The 22204-nt window shown below is 49.0% G+C and overlaps 2 long non-coding RNA genes across 2 annotated transcripts; one reads left to right on the forward strand and one right to left on the reverse strand.

Moving 5' to 3' along the window:
* Positions 1–449: 449 nt before the first annotated feature.
* Positions 450–2995, reverse strand: LOC135386877 (uncharacterized). The gene is made up of 3 exons (XR_010420683.1): positions 2880–2995; positions 2470–2585; positions 450–1927 (listed from the first exon to the last, which is right to left on the reverse strand). It is a non-coding gene; the product is annotated as an uncharacterized LOC135386877 (long non-coding RNA).
* Positions 2996–3132: 137 nt separating this feature from the next.
* Positions 3133–4535, forward strand: LOC135386878 (uncharacterized). Its single transcript, XR_010420684.1, has 3 exons — positions 3133–3417; positions 3893–3983; positions 4403–4535. It is a non-coding gene; the product is annotated as an uncharacterized LOC135386878 (long non-coding RNA).
* Positions 4536–22204: the final 17669 nt, after the last annotated feature.

The raw sequence follows: 22204 nt of genomic DNA on the forward strand, positions 1-22204 counted from the left end.
CCACAACTTCTACAATCATGTCCTCGTCAAAAACGTCGTCTGCCTCTGCCACCATGTTCGTTGAGACGGGCGTAACTCGTAATGGGCGAAAATTTCTAAACGGGGGTACCTACCCACAGGTCACGTGACATCTCACTCGGGTGACGTGGTGCGTAACCTGGGGGTTACCCGGGTAGAATAAAAAAACGCACCCTTACTTTGCGAGATGTAAGACTCCACAGTAGCCGAGATAACGAAAATACTAGACAAAGGCAGCGGCGCATGCGGAACGAATCTATTCATATAAAGGCGAAACTTTCCACCGTATTATGTTGGTACCCCCACGATGATCCTCCTGTCCCGCAAGCGGCTTTGTTAGTTTCCTTGGGACTACCACAACATTAAAGTGGTGTAGTGTCTAAACTCTAAAGTGCATGCAAGATACCAGACGCAACAAATGGGCAACCGTACTCATGCGAATCGCAGTTGGCAATCATTTGTTAAATCACAGTTGTCACTCATGTTACTGAATACAAGATGCAACGATCAATAAATAATACATGGTGATACATACATGATTCTATACAATATTAAACGACATGTTACACAATACAGACTTTGTAAAATACACGTTATTCAGTATGATGAAATACAGAACATACAATGGACGCATTCTGCTTATGTCTGTACGAAATATAAGTATACATATATGGTACATACATGATTCTATACAATATTAAACGACATGTTACACAATACAGTGTGATGAAATATACAGAACATACAATGGACGCATTCTGCTTGTGTCTGTACGAAGTATAAATACACAGAGAAATATAGAAACGAAATGTTGGAAGCACTGATACATGTCACTTCATGAAATAGTACACAACTATTATCATCAAAAGAGGATTGCTGTCTCTCTACACATACACGACAGTTGATATGCTGCACTGAGTATAAGGCAAATGTGGCAAGCAATGTGCAGTAAGCTAAACGAATGCATATACTCTGTACAAAAAACGAATTCGGTACCGTTTTACACTGTCGTTTTTGCTCTCTTACTCCGCTCCGTTCGCAACATTGTTTCTAGTTTTGTTTTGTTCTTAAGCGTAGTGACGACACCGAGTGCGCGCAGTTCCGTTCTAATTTACCCAGCGCTCAGGGTGTTTGGCGTCTGCAATGTTTGTAGTACCGGACGTTCCACTGCTGATGGAAACCTTTTTTTCCGAGATTCTTGAATTCCCGTGTGCCAATAGTCATCGTCCTGCTTCACATACGTAGCGCAGTTCTGGTGCAGGTCACATTTTCTGCCCTCTTTCCTAGTCTCAGAGCGTCAGCCGCGGGGTTCCACTTGTTCGATTTCATGTGATGAATTTTCTTCAAGACGTCGTTTTCCTTTTCGGTAACATCTCATTACGGCCCGAGTCTCATTACGGCCGAAGTCTCATTACGGCCGAAAGTCTCATTACGGCCGAAAATCCTTTAATCCCCAAGTGTCTCGTTACGGCCAAAGTCTCAATACGGCCGAAGGTAGTCTCATTACGGCCGAAGATGTCTCATAACGGCCAAAAAGAAAAAAGAAGCATCCACCATAGTAGCTCTGTATATACTGTGTTTTATGCTTCCCAAAATGTGTCCGAGGCGGTGTGCCCCCACGGCTTGTGTCACACACAATGGTTCATGCACACAATATTGCGACAGTGTTTCATGCATCCCTCGTGAAAAATGTTTTTATTGTCATATGTGTCACACGATATTTGTATGTGTTACTCCATTTTCTCTCAGTATTCAAGCAACATCCTACTCGTTGGTTCTGTGAGCAAACTGTGTGTGTGTGTGTTCTGAAGAGTACTCCACAAGGGAGCCCACTGGGAGCTCCAGGAGTCACATGACCTATGACCATGATCTTCTCCCCCACTAGCTGCCTTCTACAATTTACGTCCACCTGAAATTTACAAAAAAGTACATAAGCCACTGAACAAAATGACATATGCTCTTGTTTGATGATGACTATAAGACATATGCTGTCAAGCAGACTTTTTTTTTCATATATTCAAAACATATTCAAGAATTATGGACAACAATGACAATTACGTCATAATAATGCAGCTGCATAGCCAGGAAACTATTTCAGGAGGTGTTTTATGAGGCTTGACATGGGGTGGAGGAGTCCCCCTCGTCAGTGCTTTATCCAGACCCCCCTAAATTTTTTGCAATTTCGCGATTTCAGCTTCAGATACGTCTTTAATGATATGTTAAGGTGTAATGACGTAACTATTCCAACAATTTTTTCCAACACCCTTCTCGTGCTTGGGATTCTGGATAAACCACTGCCCCTTGTTCATTTTCCTGGGGCACTACATTAGAACTTATGCCACGGCACTGATGTCACAATGTTAAAAGTGTGTGTCACTCTATGCATTCGGAATTCCTCTAAGCTACAATATGTAAATTCAGAATATCCGAAGGGTAAACATCAGATGTTACCTGCAGGCTTCATGCTGAAACGCGTGTACGCAAAACACTTCCGCCGTGGTGGGCGACGACATAAGTGTAATCATACACGCAAGACAATTGCGGGCACATGGAGTAGTGGCAGCAACCTGAAAACGATACATTTTCTTGTTATATATGAGTAATCAAAAATATACATTCTCACATGTTTCGTTTTGTCGTTTGTAGGAAGCGCTAGTAAGGGAACAGCATTTGGTTGGTCACATGCAAGCCACAATGCGAGAGGTGCCGATATTTCGATTACGCGATCAAAAATTAAAAGTCTAGAACCATGCACACTTCCCCATGCAACTACTTCCCCAGCATCGTGAGTCATGACACCACGTATTCACGTATAGTGTAATGTGAAATGATATGCAGGAATGAAAAAGATGCCAACATACCTGTAATCCAGTGTCCCGTAAGTTTGATTCGATTTTCTGGCAGCTACCATGAAGAGCAAATGCACGATTCACAAGTTTCGTTTCGCCATTTTCATTGCTGTTAATTTCGCAAGATCCCACGTGACCTCCTTTGGATCAGTGAAAAGTGAAAATTACTCGCGTCGTGAACATATATGTTCATCTCAGCGCAAATCACGTTTTGCATGCTATAGCAGGAAGGGGGATCAATACTCTTCCTTTCGTGTTTTGATATCTTGTTGTTTTGCTACTCTCACTTCGGAGTTCGGATGGTGTCTAGCAACGTTGGGTACCTCGTTTCTTGTGTGAGCAAGTGGTTGCTGTTTACGACGTGTTCATCATATATCGATTTGTAGCGCTGTAATGTGCAAATTAGCGGACTTTATAGCGGCTCTCTATTTTCCGTCGTTGTCTTTCGAGCAGCGCCTGTTGTTGCAGTAAAAATCGAGTTGAATGAATCGCCACAGCCCCAACGTATATCGCGCATTGTTGACCAAGACCAAGTCAAGCAGGAATTCTGGTGAGTAATGCTTTCGTAGATTGTCTGTCTTAGTAGTGTGCTGTCCACACATAGTTGGATTCTCATACGAGTAATTTAAATTCATCAAAACAGCCGAAGTGCCTGTAATAGATGTAACTCGGTATTCGTTCGTAGGTTTGCGCCGTTTCTAGTTTGTTGCGCGTTTAGGAACAACAAATTTATTCGAAGACGATAAGATACCGATAATGCATCACCGTACAGCAGCATTTACTCGTATCATTGTGAGCCATATTTAATTTGTTAAAATTCGTCGTCGTATTTCTTCAAAAATAAAAGCGCAAGTCGGCGTACTCTAATTGATCTCCTTGAACTGCTTACGTCGAACGTCTGCAAATGTTGTACTTATGTGCTTTCGCGCACAATGCTAGGCACAAAAGCATATCTGATTAGAATAGATACCTCAAGAGGAAGTCATTCAAATACACTGTTATTTATAGCTGGTTTTCCATTCCAGGCATGGTATGTGGCTGCACGGAGGATTCCGAAAAAGAAAAACAACAACATGGCTAATAGGATGTTGCTGCCCAGGGAGTCCTGGCGAAGAGGTGAGCTGTTAAGATCATCATAAGGTTCTGTTGTGAAGTGAGAAATTTTGTAGTAGTGCACGAATGTTAATTCGTGCACTACTTTTATAACAAAGAAACCAGAAATGGAAAGTTATGCATGCATCATTTCATGAATTGTAATGTATTACTATTTGATATTCACATGTTTCCATTAAGGGAATGAACTACTGAACCTATATTCATATCATGGTCATGCTCTGTGTTTACCTGGAAGTCACATTTTTAAGGCTTGTCATTCTTTTGTCTAGATGAAGATTTATGTTAACCTTGTATGAAATAACAGACACGTATCAACACGTGTGCAGCTTGCAGCATATTAAAACCAGCCATGTAGAGACAAATGCTTGTTTTTTTTTTAATATTCTAGCCTATTCATGGTTGCTCTTCGCTTCTTGCAGGTTTACTCATTCCAGAAGCAAGAATTGTATCATTGTAAGGCGAATGGAAATAAACTCACATCGACTGAGATAGGTGTTCTGTCATGGCCAGTGACTGTAGGATGGCTCCAAAAGCGTCACAACAAAGCCAATATTCATCTAGCTCTCTACAAGTAGCTAACTCCACATAGTAGCCTGCTTCACAGCAACATCAACACTACCTTGTGGGAGTACACATTACACAATATGTTGCATTGTGCTGTGGTATGATAACATACCATTTGTCGCGCAATATGTATATATAAATATGATAAGGGCCCTAAGGGCACAGTGCATAGCTTATACCCTGCTGAATATATATCCATACCTGGCTGTGACATTGCATATCAATGCAGGTTACAATACACATTTTCACATTTGGCCGTTATGAGACATCTTCGGCCGTAATGAGACTGCCTTCGGCCGTATTGAGACTTTGGCCGTAATGAGACACTTGGGGATTAAAGGATTATCGGCCGTATTGAGACTTTCGGCCGTATTGAGACATCGGCCGTAATGAGACTTCGGCCGTAATGAGATACAATCTCTTTTCCAGCTCCGTCACATGTCACAACAAACGGGCTCCCCTCCCTCTCGCCAAGGTCTCCCCTCATCCCGCAGCCAACCCCCCCGCCTCCATAAGAACGCCCTCTCCCAACAACGTACAAAAAAAAAAAAAAAATCTTGCCCGAGCTGCTACGAGTCGAACCGAGCACAGCCGAACAACAGCGCGGCGGATGGACACCCTTCGGTCGCTAGCGGAAGTGTGTTCCTCCGCCGCCCAAAACCGGTCGTGCTCCTCCGCGAGCGCTCCATAGGAAATACATTGGGCGCGCCTGAGCACGACGTAGATATAGTGCGCGTTCAAACTCCATTTATTTGGCGAAATACTCGAGAGCGAGCCATTATTTTTATATATTTGGCATCACTGATTAGTAATAAATCAATAATTAGTCATATATCCGGCATATAAGGTGGGGCACTGACTCTGAACTTACACCGGGCGACCCGCATACGACGTTTTCTCGACGCAAGAACTCCGAGCGCTCGACATTTTTACGTTCAGCTCCACGAACAATAGCCGTCGAGCGGGGACGCCGACATCTGAGGTGAACAGATCGGAGCTGCAAGCGCAGGAAGCAACGTGTCGGTCTTGACCAATCGCATGCTTGGCCGGAAACGACCGTCTCCTTCCTTCCTTATTATGGGTTTAGAGTGGTCAGCCAGATGGTATGTCTTGCTACTCTTTTGCTACCGTCTACTACTGCTACCCTTGCTACCGTCTCCACAGCCGCACAGCTGTGTGGGCATAGACGGTGTGGTCGCGTAGTACGCGCAAGTGGAAGACAGAATGAAGTGGACCAGGCAGAATTGGCTGGAAATGAAAATGAATGCGGACACGGGAGCGACAAAACGCATACCATCCCACTTGCTAGCCATTGTTCGATTGTCGTTTCCCTCTGGCCTAGATATCGCTGCGCCCAGTAGAGTGTTCTCGACGACCTTCTACCGCAACAGCTGTCGCTTTTAGAGAAGGAGCAGTTTTCTTTCTTCTTCTTTTTTTTTATATACAGCAGCAGCAATTTTCGCCTTTGGTCCATACAGGGAGACGCGGGAGAACAGCGGACGGAAGCGGAAGTACAAGCAAGAGATTTCGTTGATGGTCGGCGCGCCTTGGTTAATGCCTAGATTGTATCTCATTACGGCCGAAGTCTCAAAACACAGCGATGGCTAATATGGTGGATGCTTCTTTTTCTTTTTGGCCGTAATGAAACATATTCGGCCGAAACGAGACTACCATCGGCCGTAATGAGACACTTGGGGATTAAAGGATTTTCGGCCGTAATGAGACTTTCGGCCGTATTGAGACTCCGGCCGTAATGAGACTTCGGCCGTAATGAGATGTTACCTATTTCCTTTGGTTACCAGGTATTGTATTTATACAAAGTTATACTGCATGTTTTTCAAGTGATATCTGTCGCGTATGTTATGCCAGCTTATAATAGCTCTCACTCATAACGACAAATGCCGCCAGGGGCCTCGCGTACAAACTTTGCGCCGGCTCCTAAGCTGCGCCGAGAAAACGCCGTTTGCGGGTGAGCCCGACGTTTCTACATCGGGAGTGACATCACGACCTCAAAGCTCGGCGTATCTGCGTCGAGAGAACGTCGTATGCGTAGTGACGACTTTACAGTTAGAGAGCAGTCTTTCCCACGTACGAAGGAAATGAGGTTGGAAACCTCCTTTCCGCCCCATTTGCCAAGTTCTCCTAACAGCGTCTTCATAATCTGCTCCCAGTCTATTTTGCGGCTGTGGAGCGCTAAAGTGGTTTGGTGAATGGAGCCTGTACGTCAATGGTACCTCACCATAAACGAAAAAAGCAAAGAAGCTTTCTCTTATCAGTTTGGTACAGTGTAAAGCCAACCATATGACGTCGTAGCCAAAATGTATTTAAATGACGGCAAAATGGAACTTAGACACAGTAAAAATAATTGCAAACGAATTTTATTGTAATAAAGCACTACTTCTTTCAAAATGTACATCAGATACTTACAGTTAATACACTTTGGCGTTTTATAAAGCGTGCCTTCAAATTTACGAATAATTTTAATCGCCTTGTAAAAGCACTTCAGAGAAATCCTTTGCAAAGAAGGTATGTGATAGAGGACAGAAATGAAAGAAAAAAGTCGACACACCCGAAAACCTCACATAAACAATACGTGTACCTATGTTGCGTTCATCATTTAATTTGCATCGCGTAAGATATTTCTGATATATATGTCCTTCTTCTATGCCATTGATGTTCAGTTGAATGGTGAATACATACGAGTGCTGCTGCTAAAATGTAAGATATAATCTAGTTCATTATATTGCCACGAATCATCATCGCGAAACTTCCAGGGCAGGCACGAAACGGTACATCTCATCCTGGCGCATGCTGAAGAAGAAGCAAGAAGCTTCCAGACACATCGCCTGCTCTCTGGCAAACTCACGTGCTGTTTCTAGATTTTTCGGCGCGACGCTTGTGCTTGTGCGCTCCAAGCTGGAGCATTCATTCTTTGGACTCAGTTGTGTTCAGAGAGCTATCACTCTTGTGTTTTGCTACCAAGTAGTCTAATAAACCGTTCGCTGTTTATTCGACGACTCGCCGACCCATTTCGCTTCGTGACATTTCTGGTGGAGGTGCGGGGCATACGCCGTCGCTGCTCACGAGATGGCCGAGAAATCTGAGTTCCTCGTAGCCGAATCGACAGTTCTGAAGCTTCAACGTCAGCCCTGCAGTTCGGACTTGCTTTAGCCGTTCAACATGTTCTTCGAATGTTCTTGCGAAGACGACAACATCGTCGAGGTACACCAGGCAGGTTTGCCACTTCAACCCGGCGAGAACTGTATCCATAACACGCTGGAACGTCGCTGGTGCTGTGCAAAGGCCGAAAGGCATAACCTTGAATTCGTAAAGTCCATCCGGAGTGACGAAGGCAGTCTTCTCACGGTCCCGTTCGTCGACTTAAATTTGCCAGTACCCCGTCTTGAGGTCCATGGAAGAGAAAAATTTTGCGTTTTGAAGGCGATCGAGCGTGTCGCCGATGCGCGGTAACGGGTAGACGTCCTTCTTCGTTATCTCATTGAGTTTCCGGTAGTCGACGCAGAACCTGAGTGTTCCGTCCTTCTTCTTCACTAGTACTACCGGCGATGCCCACGGACTGGTCGACGGCTGGATAATGTCATCTCTTAGCATCTCTTCTACTTGCGTTCGGATCGTTTCTCGCTCTTTGCAGGAGACCCTGTACGGCATGCGGTGAATTGGACGGGCCTTTTCGTCGACGATGATGCGGTGCTTCGCAATGGGAGTTTGTCTTACTTTCGACGATGCAGCGAAGCAGTCACTGAAATCGTTGAGCATCTGGAGAAGAGTTTGCTTTTGAGTTGTATTGAGTTGAGTGTTTACGTCGAAATGTTCGGCCTCGTGCTCCGTGGTGACCGCGATGCGAGCAGTGTCCATCAGGCAAACATCCGTGGTGGAGTATTGGTATACGATGACGGCTATCTTCGTGCCGTTCGCCAGGTGTTGTGGCTCCGGGCGAAACTTTGTGACCAGGAGTTCGAATATTCCATTTCTTACGGGCACAATTCCTGTTGCTATCCAAATTCCTCGTTCGAGGAGAAGTTGCGTGTTGCCTTCAGCCAACAAACAGCCAGTCGGTGCTCTCTCGCACGTAGCGGTCACAAGGACTGACGACAAGGGAGGCAGGTTGACGTGCTGAGTCGTCACGGCGGTTACGTCCGTGTTTGCGCGTTTCTCCGGGGTTATTCGTGCCCACCACTTGTCTTCTGCTGTTTCCGGCGTTTTGAAAGAGATAACTCCATTTGTGAAGTCGATGATTGCTTCGTTTTCGACTAGAAAGTCCATTCCGAGTATTACATCCCGTGGGCAGTTTGGCAAGACGGCAAAGCTGACGACGTACGTACTGGATGTCACGCACTTGTATGACTGCCGTGCATCGGCCAGTCGGTGTTACGACGTGTCCACCAGCAGTGCCGATGTCAAGCTCATCCCACTTCGTTTGCACCTTGCGAAGCTTCTTAGCCAACCTACCACTTATAACAGAGTCGTCGGCTCCGGTATCGATTAACGCAATCATCTCATGGCCGTCGATGAGTATTTTCAGGTTATTGGTAATTTTTCGAGCGTCGTGTTGGTGCTGCGTTGCTGTTCATCGAGTTGGAGGAATTGTAACTTGTCGTCGGTCCGCAGCTTCATCTCCCGGAGCTGCAGTCTTCAGTTTTCCCGGTTAGGGCTGCGCCACACAGGTCGTCTTGCCGGTGACGGTGAACGTGCTCTTCCTGGCGACCTGCTGCGGTGGGGGACGCTCGGGGACAGGTCGCGTCGAAGCATTCTGCTGCCGTAGATAGTCTTCAATTGCGGCGGGGCGACTACCGCGCTGGGGGCTGGGGGCGTCGGGTGAAAAACCGGGAAGGCCAAGTCGTCGGTAGGGACAGCGGCGATAGACGTGGTTGGCCTCTCCGCAGTGGTAGCAGAGCGGTCTGAACTCGGGAGTCCGCCAAACGTCCGTTTTGCGAAACGGCTGAGAGTGTGGCGGGACGCTCGGAGTAGGTTGGACAGGCCGAGGAGGCGTCCAACGGTTTCCGTAGTACGACGGATGAGTAGGTGGCACCTGTCTCACAGCGGCGGCGTAGGTTTGTCTCGGTACTTCGGCGTCGGGGTTGGCGGTTGACGATGTCTGGATTGCCTGCTGAACCTCGTCCTTGATGATCGCACCGATCGAAGACAAAGGGTTTTGAGCCTTCTCAGGACAGAGGAGAGCTCGTACTTCTTCGCGTACCACCTCTCGAATCAGCTGTCTGAGCGATCCGATGTCGAGGCCAGCCGTCGTGGAGAAAGCCTCGTAGCCCTGGTGTCGTTCGTTGACGGTAGCGCGAGAGAGCAGGGTCCTCTCAATGCGGACGGCTTCGTCCAGAAAAGCGTCGGTCGTGGCGGGTGGATCCCGGGACAGGGCGCGAAAAATTTCTTCCTTTACGCCCCTCATGAGTCGCAGAAACTTCTTCTCCTCGGATGCTTTGGGGTCAGCTCGCCGGAAGAGCCGCAACACATCTTCGACGAAGCCTGTAACGCTTTCGTTTGGCAGCTGGATCCGTCTCTGGAGCAGATGTTCAGCGCGTTCAGCTCGTTGTTGAAAAGCGAACGCCTCGCGGAGTTTGCCTTTGAAGACGTCCCAGGACGTGAGCGAAGTCTCCCGGTTCTCGAACCATGTCTTCGCGGTGCCTTCCAGGGAGAAATAGACGTTGACGAGCTTCTGGTCGTCACTCCAGTTGTTGAACTTGGCGATCCGCTCATAGTGGTCGACCCAATCGTCCACGTCGTCGTAATACTCCCCGCTGAATGTCTTCGGCGACCGTGCAGGGGCTATGGGCGTGGCAACAGGTTGCGCCACTTGGGTACTGGTCTCCGCAGTCATCTTCTTCTTGCGTTTAGGGGGTTCTAATGGACCGAATTCTGCAGGCAGGCCAAGCTGTCGTCTGCTTTGTCGCAGTTGGTCTTCCAGGCCGTTGGACAAGGAATGCCCCGCACCTCCACCAAAAATGTCACGAAGCGAAATGGGTCGGCGAGTCGTCGAATAAACAGCGAACGGTTTATTAGATCGTTGGATAATCGTCGCCACCGACTACCTGACACGCTATGCTGAGACTAAGGCACTTCCACAGGGCACAGCAACAGAAGTGGCGAAGTTCTTCATCGAGAACATCGTACTACAGCACGGAGCTCCGACCGCCTTAATCACCGATAGGGGAGCGGCATTTACAAGCAGGCTAACACAATAAATCCTTCGACTCAGCCACACCGCTCACCGGAGGACAACGGCGTACCATCCGCAGACGAACGGGCTCACCGAACGCCTAAACAAAACCCTTGCCGACATGATTTCGATGTACGTCGACGTCGAGCACAAGACATGGGACGAAATACTGCCTTACGTCACGTTCGCCTATAACACGGCTGTCCAGGAAACAACGGGATTCACACCGTTCCGTCTTGCACACGGCCATGACGCATCGACTATGCTGGACGCGATGCTGCCCCACGAACCTAGTGATGTGGAAAACGACGCTCTGGACTTCACACAGCGAGCAGAAGAAGCCTGCCAGCTTGCCAGACTACGGATTGGTCAACAACAACGCGTCGATAAAAGAAGATACAATTTGCGCCGACGAGACGTACGCTTCAGTCCAGGCGACTTGGTATGGGTTTGGACGCCGATTCGACGACGAGGCCTGAGCGAGAAGCTACTGAAGCGGTACTTCGGTCCCTACAAAGTACTTCGACGCATTGGAGACCTGGATTACGAAGTGGTACCTGAGGGCAGCGTTCCCCCTCGACGACCCCCGAGGACTGAAATAGTTCACGTCGTTCGACTCAAGCCGTACTGCAGCAGGTAGCGCTGAAGTCTTGCTGGAAAGAAACAACATGAAAAAAAAAAAGAAGGAGAAGAAACGGCATCGAGACGATGCCCCGTCTACGGAGGGGGCAATGCCACGAATGATCATCGCGAAACTTCCAGGGCAGGCACGAAACGGTACATCTCATCCCGGCGCATGCTTAAGAAGAAGCAAGAAGCTTCCAGACACATCGCCTGCTCTCTGGCAAACGCACGTGCTGTTTCTAGACTTTTCGGCGCGACGCTTAAATGCTTGTGCGCTCCAAGCTGGAGCATTCATTCTTTGGACTCAGTTGTGTTCAGAGAGCTATCACTCTTGTGTTTTGCTACCAAGTAGTCTAATAAACCGCTCGCTGTTTATTCGACGACTCGCCGACCCATTTCGCTTCGTGACAATATGCACTTTATTCCGCGTGGAGGATTTGTTTTTCTCTCTCTCGCTCTCCTTTTTTACGTTTGTCGCGTTCGCGTAGACAAAAATCGCGATCATACAAGGCGTTTCACCTATCATGTTCAGTAGATTCACAATCCACTTTAGAACACCGGAAGAAAACATTTTCCAGCGACTTAACACAACACACATTTAACACATTTAATATGAGACTTTCGTCTCTTATACAGGAGACTTCATCAGTCCGCGGCATGGGACGTTGCTGAAAAGACTTTATGCCAGCCGAATCCTACCTGAATAAGTTTACACAGGTGGTGATACTGCAACGCAGCTTTTGTTCGTGTACAATCAGAATTTCGAAGTTCACAGGAACCAATTCCCGTGCGACTTTATTCTTCTTCTGAACTTGCTGAGTTTGAATAAGTTGTGCGAACTAGAGAGAGTACGTATAGTGCCTTGGGCTCGCTGGCGTTCCATTATTAAAAGCGCCAAAACTAATGCTGTTGGAATATTAAAGACTAACCATGTACAGGTATGTGCACAGTTTAGTAACTACCGCGCGCGAGACTTTCGTGCACACACACACACACACACACACACACACATACATTGGATGATGATGGGGTGGGCGATTCACCGCCGCTGAGGCGGTACACTGCCCTATTTCGCATTGGGGGAGGATGAAGGGATGATGATGGGGCTTTCAAAGAGCCGTCGCCAGACCGGTGGAGCACAAGTACTCCGCCAGAAGACGAAGGCCCTGCGTCTGGTGAGCAGCGTTCGACCGCGGACCGAGGATCTTCGCTAGGTTGAACGGCTGCTTGTCAATGCGTTGCATAGAGAGTTCCATAAGGGCCCGCTCGTGGTGGTATTGCCCACAAGCCAGGATGACGTGGCTGAGGTCGCCGTGCACTCCACAAGTGGGGCAGAGGGAAGACGAGGTGGAGCCGAGACGGTGCTGAAAGGCAGGTGTAAAGGCAACGTTGAGCCTCATGCGGTGGAAGAGAGCAGTTAAGGGGCGCGGTAGTCGCGGAGGGAGGACGAGAGAAAGCGTGGGGTCTACATCAGAGAGAAGGGAGTGAGCTATGTCGTGTTCCCACTGAGCCTGCATCTTGGGACCGGTGAGTGTCGAGAGGAGGTGTCTTCGGTCGCCCGACGACATCATTATCGGGGAAAAAACTGCTTGCTGATGGGCGTTCAATGCGACTCTGTCTGCTTCTTCGTTGCCGCTGATACCGACATGTCCGGGGATCCACTGCAATACTACAGTGTGCCCTGCAATGGTCGCCTTCTTGTAAGCTTGCAGGATGTCAAAGACAACAGGACCGAGGAGTCCACGTATCCCCAAGTTGGCCACACGCTGGAGCGCTGGTCTTGAGTCTGTAAAGACGACCCAGGACTGAGCTGGACTGGCTGATATTTTTTGCATAGCAAATAGAATGGCGTAAAGCTCGGCACACGTAGACGATGTTCTGTGAGAAAGACGGTGACCACAGGAGACTGACTGAGATGGAATGACAAATGCCGAGGACGATCCACCCCGAGTAGATGACCCGTCAGTGAAAACTGACGTTGACGCCATGTAGTTGTCGTTCATCATGCCCAGGGTAAGCTGCTTGGCGACACACGGGGCTGTATCCCTTTTCCTTCCATGCAGGCCAGGAACAGTTAGGCGGGTGACTGGGCTTGACAGAGACCATGGAGGGGCACTGGGAGCCACTGTCTTCACTACGAAACGCGGGACGCTAGGCTTCAGCTGAGTCATCACCGAGCGGACCTTGCAGTGCTTGCGCCTCAAGATCGTCGATACGAGCGGGTGCCACCGATGATGGGATAAAAGGCGGCGGAAAAGTTGGCAGGTCTCACAGTAGCGAAGAACCTCCAGCGGTGTGTCCCTCGCTTCAGCAATAACTGCTCGGGTCTCTGCTGCTCGGGGGACGCCGAGGCACACACGAAGGCTTCGCGCCAGGAGGCACTGCAGCTTGTGATCTGAAGATGTCGGCAGGCCATTGAGCACCGGCAAACTATACGCGAGGGACCCTCGAGCCAAAGCCCTGTGGACGGCCAACAGAGAGCTCGTGTCACTGCCCCATCTCATGCCTGTCAAGCGACGGATCACTGCAATCCAACGGTGGATCTTGATCTCCAAGCTTGCAATATGCCTCCGCCAAGAGAGCCTAGCATCAACAGTGAGACCGAGGAACCTATGGTGAGACACGTGCTTCAACGGTATGCCAGCAACGGAAAGCTGGAAGGGCCTCATGTTCCGCCTTGTAAAAGGAAGTACTACTGTCTTTTCCGTCGATATGTCTAAGCCCGTCAGTGACAGGTACTGCTGGATAGCATCGAGAGCGAGTTGGAGGCGTCGCTGGAGGGCAGGACGGGATTTACCGCTGGTCCAGATACAAATGTCATCAGCATAGATGGAGATAGCCACTTTCCTACCGACGCAACCTCGAAGGCCAGCCATAACAATGTTAAATAAGATGGGGCTCAGAACACTCCCCTGGGGCACCCCATGGGTCAACTCGACAAAGTCTACTTTCGTGCAGCAGGCTGCACTTCTTCAGGTTCTTCAGGTCATTAAACTATTTAATGCTCTCAACCCTTTTCTGTTCACTTGTGAATCGTTATCGCCGGAAACTTGCACGTTGTTTTTTCACGTTCTACAAAGTGACCTTTATTTACATAAGCAATAAAGTTATAAGATATACGTGGTGCATCATATCTGATTCAACACATATTGTGGTTCTTATACACGCCGTTTGTTCCACTTTAGAACACCGGAAGAAAACATTTTCCAGCGACTTAACACAACACACATTTAACACATTTAATATGAGACTTTCGTCTCTTATACAGGAGACTCGGACAGGGCAACTTACGGACATTGTGGAATACCGCCGGATGAAAGCTAAAGTAACACGAGAGCTTAAAAACGAGGACAGGAAGCGTTGGCGTAAGTTTTGCCACCACCTTTCACCGTTCGATCCGGCCACGAAGATCTGGCGGACAATCCGTTCTCTGAAGGAGGCGCCCCCTCAAAAGAATCCTCTCGCGGCCTTGGCTCTCGTTCAGCGTGTAGACGAGAACACGCTTGCGACGGACTTCTGTGTGGTACTAACGACTCCGGCGGCTGCCTCGACCACGCCCCTACACCGCAGTTTTGTCCACAGTTTGACGGCTGAACTTCACCACGACTGGCCCCGTCCCCCGGAAGTTATGGACCGCGACTTCACACTAATCGAGCTAAAGGCAGCGTTGAAGCTTGTGAACGCCAGCTCGTCCCCTGGGCCCGATAAAATCACCTATGCCGCCCTACGAAACCTTGACGAGCGGTCACTCCAAGCTCTCCTTCATGTCTATAACACGTCTTGGCAACAAGGATCTTTACCACATACATGGAAGGAGGCCTTGGTTGTTCCCATCCTGAAACCAGGCAAGCCCCCAAATGCCCTATCCTCCTTTCGCCCGGTGAGCCTGACAAGCTGTATGGGGAAACTGATGGAGAGAATGGTTCTGCATCGCCTCGACTGGTGGCTCGAAAAACGACGTGCGTTCCCTCACGAAATGGCTGGATTTCGTCGCCACCGAAGCTCCATGGATCCAGTTCTCGACCTCGTCTCTACAGTTCAACATGCTCGAGCCCATCGACGGATCGTCCGATCGGTCTTCCTCGACATCAAGCGCGCCTATGATACCGTCTCGCACATTTGTGTGCTGCATGCCTTGCGCTCGTTTGGAGTATCCGGTCGGCTCTTCATCTGGCTCCAAGACTTTCTTACGGACCGAACTGTCGCTGTCCGTACGTCCCAAGGCCAAAGCCCTCAGCATCCTGTTCCCCAAGGAGTCCCCCAAGGAAGCATTCTCAGCCCGACACTGTTTAACGTGGTGATGGCCGGCCTACACTCAGTAATTCCTCGCAAAGTGTCGTTCTCCGTGTATGCAGATGACGTCGCCCTTTGGACAGTAGGAAAATCACGCCCGGCTCTCCAGCGCCGCCTGCAGCTCGCTTTAAACAATATCCATACGTACCTGACGCACCTCGGGATGGACCTTTCACCCGAAAAGTGTGTCGAGCTCCCTTTCACGCGTAAAGCTATGGCCAATTTCCCACTTTGGCTTGGCTCAAAGAAGCTAGAACCAGTACGCTCTCACCGCTTCCTTGGCGTGGTAATCGACACGGACTTGCGCTGGGCTCGGCACATTAAACACCTTGAAACTAAAGTGCAGCGATGGCTCCCCGCAATCCAACATCTTTCTGGCCCAGGATGGGGCTGTGATCAGCGTTCCCTGCTCGCGGTTCACGCGGCATTGGTGAGGGCAACTGTGCTTTACAGCCTTCCTATTCTGCACAGGATATCAACAACTTCATTAAATACGCTTCGGTCCCTGTTTGCTCGAAGCCTTCGTCGATGCCTCGGAGTTCCACGAATGGCTGAAACACGACAAGTACTGGCTGAAGCTGGTGAGCTCCCGCTTGAAGTTCTCCGTGAACGGGAAACGGCTCGGCACTACCTCCGTTTGCGTGCTCACATTCCCCGCCACCCGCTACTCAGGAAAATTCGATACCGCCCTGGGAGCGACTTCTATCGAGTAGCGCAGAGGACACGCCAGACTCTCACTGGCTTCATAACTAAGGACACTATACCGCCGGAAGCCCCCTGGTCTCTCCCGGTACCGCCCACGTTTGTACGCCTCCCAAACCTTCTGCAACGAAGAGATCAGGTCCCCCCTCAAGTCCTCCGAGCCCATTTTCATGCTCTGGTAGACGAGAAGTTTTCTACGTTTACGGCAGCATATACTGATGGCGCATCCCGAAACAACAAGTCCGCCTCAGCCTTCGTCATTCCATCCGAAGGCGTCGTGCACGGAAGACGCCTTTCACATCCAACCTCCTCCACAGCTGCGGAACTCTATGCCATCCTTTTCTTTCTACAACACATCGCTGATTTTCCACCCCGGGAATGGGCAGTCTTTACAGACTCCAAATCTGCACTTCAAGCAATTGAAACTTCCGGCATACGAGGCCCATCCGCACCCCTAGTCACCGACGTGTTAATGGCTTACCACACTATCTACGCCGCAGGCCACAGGCTCGTTCTCCAGTGGGTTCCAGCCCATTGTGGTGTCGTGGGGAACGAGCAGGCCGACAGCGCCGCAGAAGCAGCACTCTCGTCTCGGAACCGGACCCGTATTGTTCTGCTCAGAGGAGACCACCGTTCAATTCTGCGACGTCTAGTGACACCCCTGGCTTCCCGCCAACGGACAACCGACATTCTTCCCCCCTCTATGTTGAACAGAGTTGATCCCATGCTCGCTTTCCGCATGCCACGAAACACATCTCGTCAGGATGCTGCATTAATCCACCGCATGCGCCTCGATGTGGCCTTTACAGCTCAGTGGCGTTACCGCTTGAGACAAATTGATTCTCCCACCTGTTGCCACTGTGGTGCTCTTGAGGATCTGGAGCACATTCTTCTTCATTGCCCTCACTACGAACCTTCCCGAATCACACTCTCCGAGTCTCTTCGTCAGCTGGACTCTCGCCCTTTCTCCCTACCGAAATTGCTTGGTCCCTGGCCCAATCCAGCCCAGCAACGCTCTGCGCTCAAAGCTCTTCTGACATTTCTGGACACCATCGGACTTCGATCGTTATTGTAAAGGGGCTCGTTATTTTATTCCCCCCATTCCACCAAGCACTGGGGTAGAGTATCGCCTGTTGCGATGAAACTCCCCACTCTCCTAGGCCGAAAATAAAGTTGTTGTTGTGATTAACGCAGGCGCTATGTTGTCACCGTGTTTGTATTGCTTCAACAACTTGCACTTTGTCGCGATGAACTTGCACAGTCTCTTATTGATGCATCCTTTCTTTGTATGAAAGGTTCTTGAATGGCGTACAAGAGAGTACTAGATGAAAATCGTCCGGTGGTCCACCGCAATTGATATGTTTGTTGAGTTTCAATAAATGATGATACATCAGACCTTGCACGACAATATTGAACTTCTGTTCATTCGACATCTTTGCAGAGACTGGTAGAATAAAATAATTGCGTTGCCGTGGTAGTGGAACATATCATGTGATAAGATTTTATGTACTTTCCATTTCAGATATGTGTAATTTCAACAAGTCTGTAATGAATCGTGCGATATAGACCGCTTGTTTATGATAATTTGATCGGACTGCTTTCTTGATGAACGCAATGCCCATTGCAATGATTACAATTACATCTGGTCTAGTGTATTTCAATTCTTCAATTCTTCGTTGGCAAACCTCAAAAACTCCGCCATCAATCCCAGTGGCCCTTCCGACGTTGATGTGCAGATATTTTTATAAGTATTGTAGATTCGGCATATAAATTCTTGCACCTTCAGTTCTGTAGTTCAGATGTATCGGAAAAAATATGTGAAGTCGGCCCACGTATGGCCAAAGAAGTCTGTCCAGGCTGAAAAATGACGAAAGTCGGCGGCCCAGGTTCAAAAATGTGAGAGGGTAAACGCACACGCAGCCCTCCGGCCACGCGCCGCCCACTACAGCAGCCCTCCACTCGAGCGCCGCCCACCTGTTGTACCGGAAAAAAATTGTGAAGTCGGCCCAGGTGGAAAAATGACGAAAGAATTCGACCCAGGCTGAAGGGTAAGCGCGCACGCAGCTCTCAGGTCACGCTCCGCCCACCACAGCAGCCCTCCACTCGAGCGCCGCCCCTGTTACAGGTCGTGAAGGTTTTTCGGTTGGGTTTTTCTCCTTCACCTGATTGGCATCACAATTGGCACAGTTCCCAGCACTATTGGCTTTAATAAATATATCTCAACTTGATTGGCATTAATAAATATATTTGCACTTGTACTTTTTGTGTGTGACCCTTCTTTGCATGTCTCTACATGTAAACCACTCACCTGTTGTATCGGAAAAAAATATGTGAAGTCGGCCCACGTATGGCCAAAGAAGTCTGCCCAGGCTGGCGGACAACCCTCCACACACGCGCCGCGTGGGGAAAAATACGCGCAGGGCTCGGGGGCAGGGGTGCCGTAGTTTGGACCCCATGTTAATAGGACCCCCCCCCCTCCTACTACTGCCAGCAATTGTTGTTGACCAGCCAAATCATGAAACCACCCCTAAACGTCTATGCGTGGATTACAGGTTCCTCAACTTGCGAACGAAACCGAGAGCCTATCCAATGCAGAAGGTGGACAGTATCCTTCGGAAAATTTCGGGGTCTACATACTTTACCAAGCTTGACATCAAGAAAGCATATTTGAACATTCCACTTCCAGAGGAGGACATACCAAAAGCTGCATTCGTCACGGAAGACGGACATTACGAGCCTGTCCGCATGCTTTTCGGATTGTCTACCGCGCCAGCGACTATGCAGGCAGTGATGAACGACGGTCTACGAGAACTCATCGACACGGGTCACATCGTTGTTTACATCGACGATGTGTGCATCTTCAACGATGACATAGACGAACATCTCCTACTTCTTGATCGCACCCTTAAAGTCATCACGCAAATGGGACTGTGTGCTGATGTGCGCAAATGCGACTTCGTAAGGTCGAGCATATCATTTCTTGGATTCAAAGTATCTCGTGAGGGCACCACGCGCCGTGGATCCACAACAAGTATCAGCTGTTACGCATTATGGCAAGCCTACTTCGAAGAAAGACATTCGCTCATTCCTTGGGTTCGCATCTCACTACCGCAAGTAGATTAAAGACTTCGTCAAGATTGTTCGCCCTTTGACGCAGCTGACGAAAAAAAGATGCATTATTAAATTGGACGGATGAATGTCAGACGGCTATGGACACCATAAAACAGAAATTGACAACTCCGCCGATACTTGCAACTTTTGACCCGACGCTCCCAACTTAGGTCCATGTTGACGCATCGTACGACGGGTGTGGAGCTGTTATCACCCAGACACATGGAAAGCACAATCGTGTGGTGGAATACGCTAGCCGCCAGGTGCCGGAATCCGACACACACAAGCATTCGACAGAGCTGGAAGCCATCGCAGGACACTTGGCAATCACCGAAAGATTCTACGTTTAGCTCCACGGCATGGAACTAGAGATGAGTGCGGGTATGAAAATTCGTACCCGCAACCGCACCGCAACCGCTGGGGCACAACCCGCACCCACATCCGCAGCACTGTCATTGGCTCAACCCGCATCCGCACCCGCACATCCCGACGTCTATCCGCATACCCGCCGATATACCCGCAGCCCAATGCGTACACATGTTTAACTTACGCCACATGATCGTGACAGCACGAAATGATTTATTGATGCTTAGGACACTGTCCGTTAGCGAGCCACATTTCCAACGCGTACGCTGTGGCCACTGCTGACATGGTTGCAGCTTACTGATGCGAAGTGTACCAGTCTTGGTGTCGAAAGATAGCCAAGCTTAACCCTATGTCAAACAACAACAACAACTTTATTTTGAGATGATGAGTTGGATATGGAACGTCTGGAAAGTATTTTGGGCCAAATGTTCATCATGAATCGGGTAATACACCAAAATCCGACGGGTTTGTTTTGCGCCTGCGGGTATTGCGGGAATACCCGCGGGTAGACGCGAACCGCTATCATCTTTACATGGAACACTTCGAACTATACACTAACAACTGGGCAGTAGCTCATATCATGACGAAGAAAAACGCTAACCGACGATGAAAGATGAAAGTCACTGAAAAGGTTAGCCAGCTCTAGGTTGAGGCTTTGTATGTATTTGTCCCTTCTATGTTGTTCCAGCCTCAGAACATCAGTTCTTTCATGCTAACCGACGGTTTGCACGCATTGTACAAGACTTAATGGCCTATAACTTTGTCATACGCCACATACCCGGGAAGTCCAACACCGTCGCGAACGCACTTTCCAGAATACCACATTCTGTCAACGCTGTGTACCATCGCTGCAGAAGATTCTCGCCTTCGAGAAATCCAACGCCAGGCCCCGGAACTCTCACTCATTATCCATGACCTAGAAGACGCAGACGTACCGCAAGCAACGAAAGATGACATCGCGCAAACATTTCGCAAAAACGTAAACGGTAACGTAAACGGTTTGGTAAACGGGACACTTACGTTCGTGAGCCGAAACGGTGACAATGAGACACTTCGAATCGAACTTCCCAAAAACCTCAGAGGGACAATTCTGACGTCACACCACGATAACGCGGGACACGCAGATGTGACAAGACCACGATCAAAAATCGTACGCAAATATCACTGGACCAATATGGCCAAGGACATCGCTACATATGTAAAGACTGTGACGTATGTCAACGCTTCAATCACCCTACGGGTACACACAAATACAAATACAAAATACAATACAAATACAAAATAAAATAAAAAGTCACTGAAATATCATTGCACGTCAGTAATAATAGCCATTACCCGAATTCAATACCGACGATAATTTTCGTTTCCGTTTCTGTTTCCGGCGATGGAGGACTGTGATGTGCGTTTCCGTTATCGTTACCATATCCAATTTCGTTAATATACCGTTTCTGTTTCCGTTACCATTACCGTTTACCCTTCCTGCCTGAATGCAAGCTCAGCTAGCTAGTATTCAGGCACCCAAACATCCAAGATCATCGGCGCATGCCCGTAGTCAAAATACTAACTAGGTTGACTCACCTTTCGTGTAAATGTACTACAATTATATTTATAAGGCCCATAAGAAATCTGGGGACCTGCGCAGACAGCTGACCTACTTGCATAGTAGCCTCCTTCCAGTGGCTCTTGTTTCTTCAGCGTCAGGTGATCCTCACTAGAGTCACCTATAGATATTGTTATTATTATATTGACCACAAAGTGATAGGGACCAATGACAAAAAGCCACTGTCTGATAGGGGATCTAGTCCTTGCCGCTCCACGTACATGATGGATCCCGGCGTCGGGAACTTGGCGCCCCCATCGCCCGGCAGCAGCCGCAGTAGCCCCCTCCTGCACTCACGGGTGGGTCGCCGCAGGAGGGAGACCCCCACGTATAGCTGTGCGTGGCTGTCCCGTGTCTGGGGAAAGGGGGATCCTGGCGGTTGAGTGGACCCGGAGGTTGTTTAGGCCTTCGGGGCCCCTTCGGGAAAGCAACACACCGCTTTGGCCCCTGCTTCCCATAGTCGGGTGGTCCTGGAAGGCCCGACCAGGATTATTCAGCGAGTCGCCATCTCCCCTTTCATTACTTTTTCCTTCTCCACTCCTTCACTATCTTCTTTTTCTTCTCTTCACCTTCTTTGGCGGCAAGGGTCAGCCTTGGGCAGTCCTTTCACTCTTCAAGAAGCTGCACTAGGGTATAGTGCAGAGGCATGCGTTACCGTGTGGGACACGTTCCCTTGTTGGGCTCCATGGTGGGTGACGCACCTACTGCACTGAAACAGTACTCTCCTTTATATGGATTATCGAAACTCTAATCATCATGATCGGCGCCGCA

Source organism: Ornithodoros turicata, chromosome 3 (genome assembly GCF_037126465.1).
Source record: "Ornithodoros turicata isolate Travis chromosome 3, ASM3712646v1, whole genome shotgun sequence".
In the NCBI taxonomy this organism is placed as follows: Eukaryota; Metazoa; Arthropoda; class Arachnida; order Ixodida; family Argasidae; genus Ornithodoros; species Ornithodoros turicata.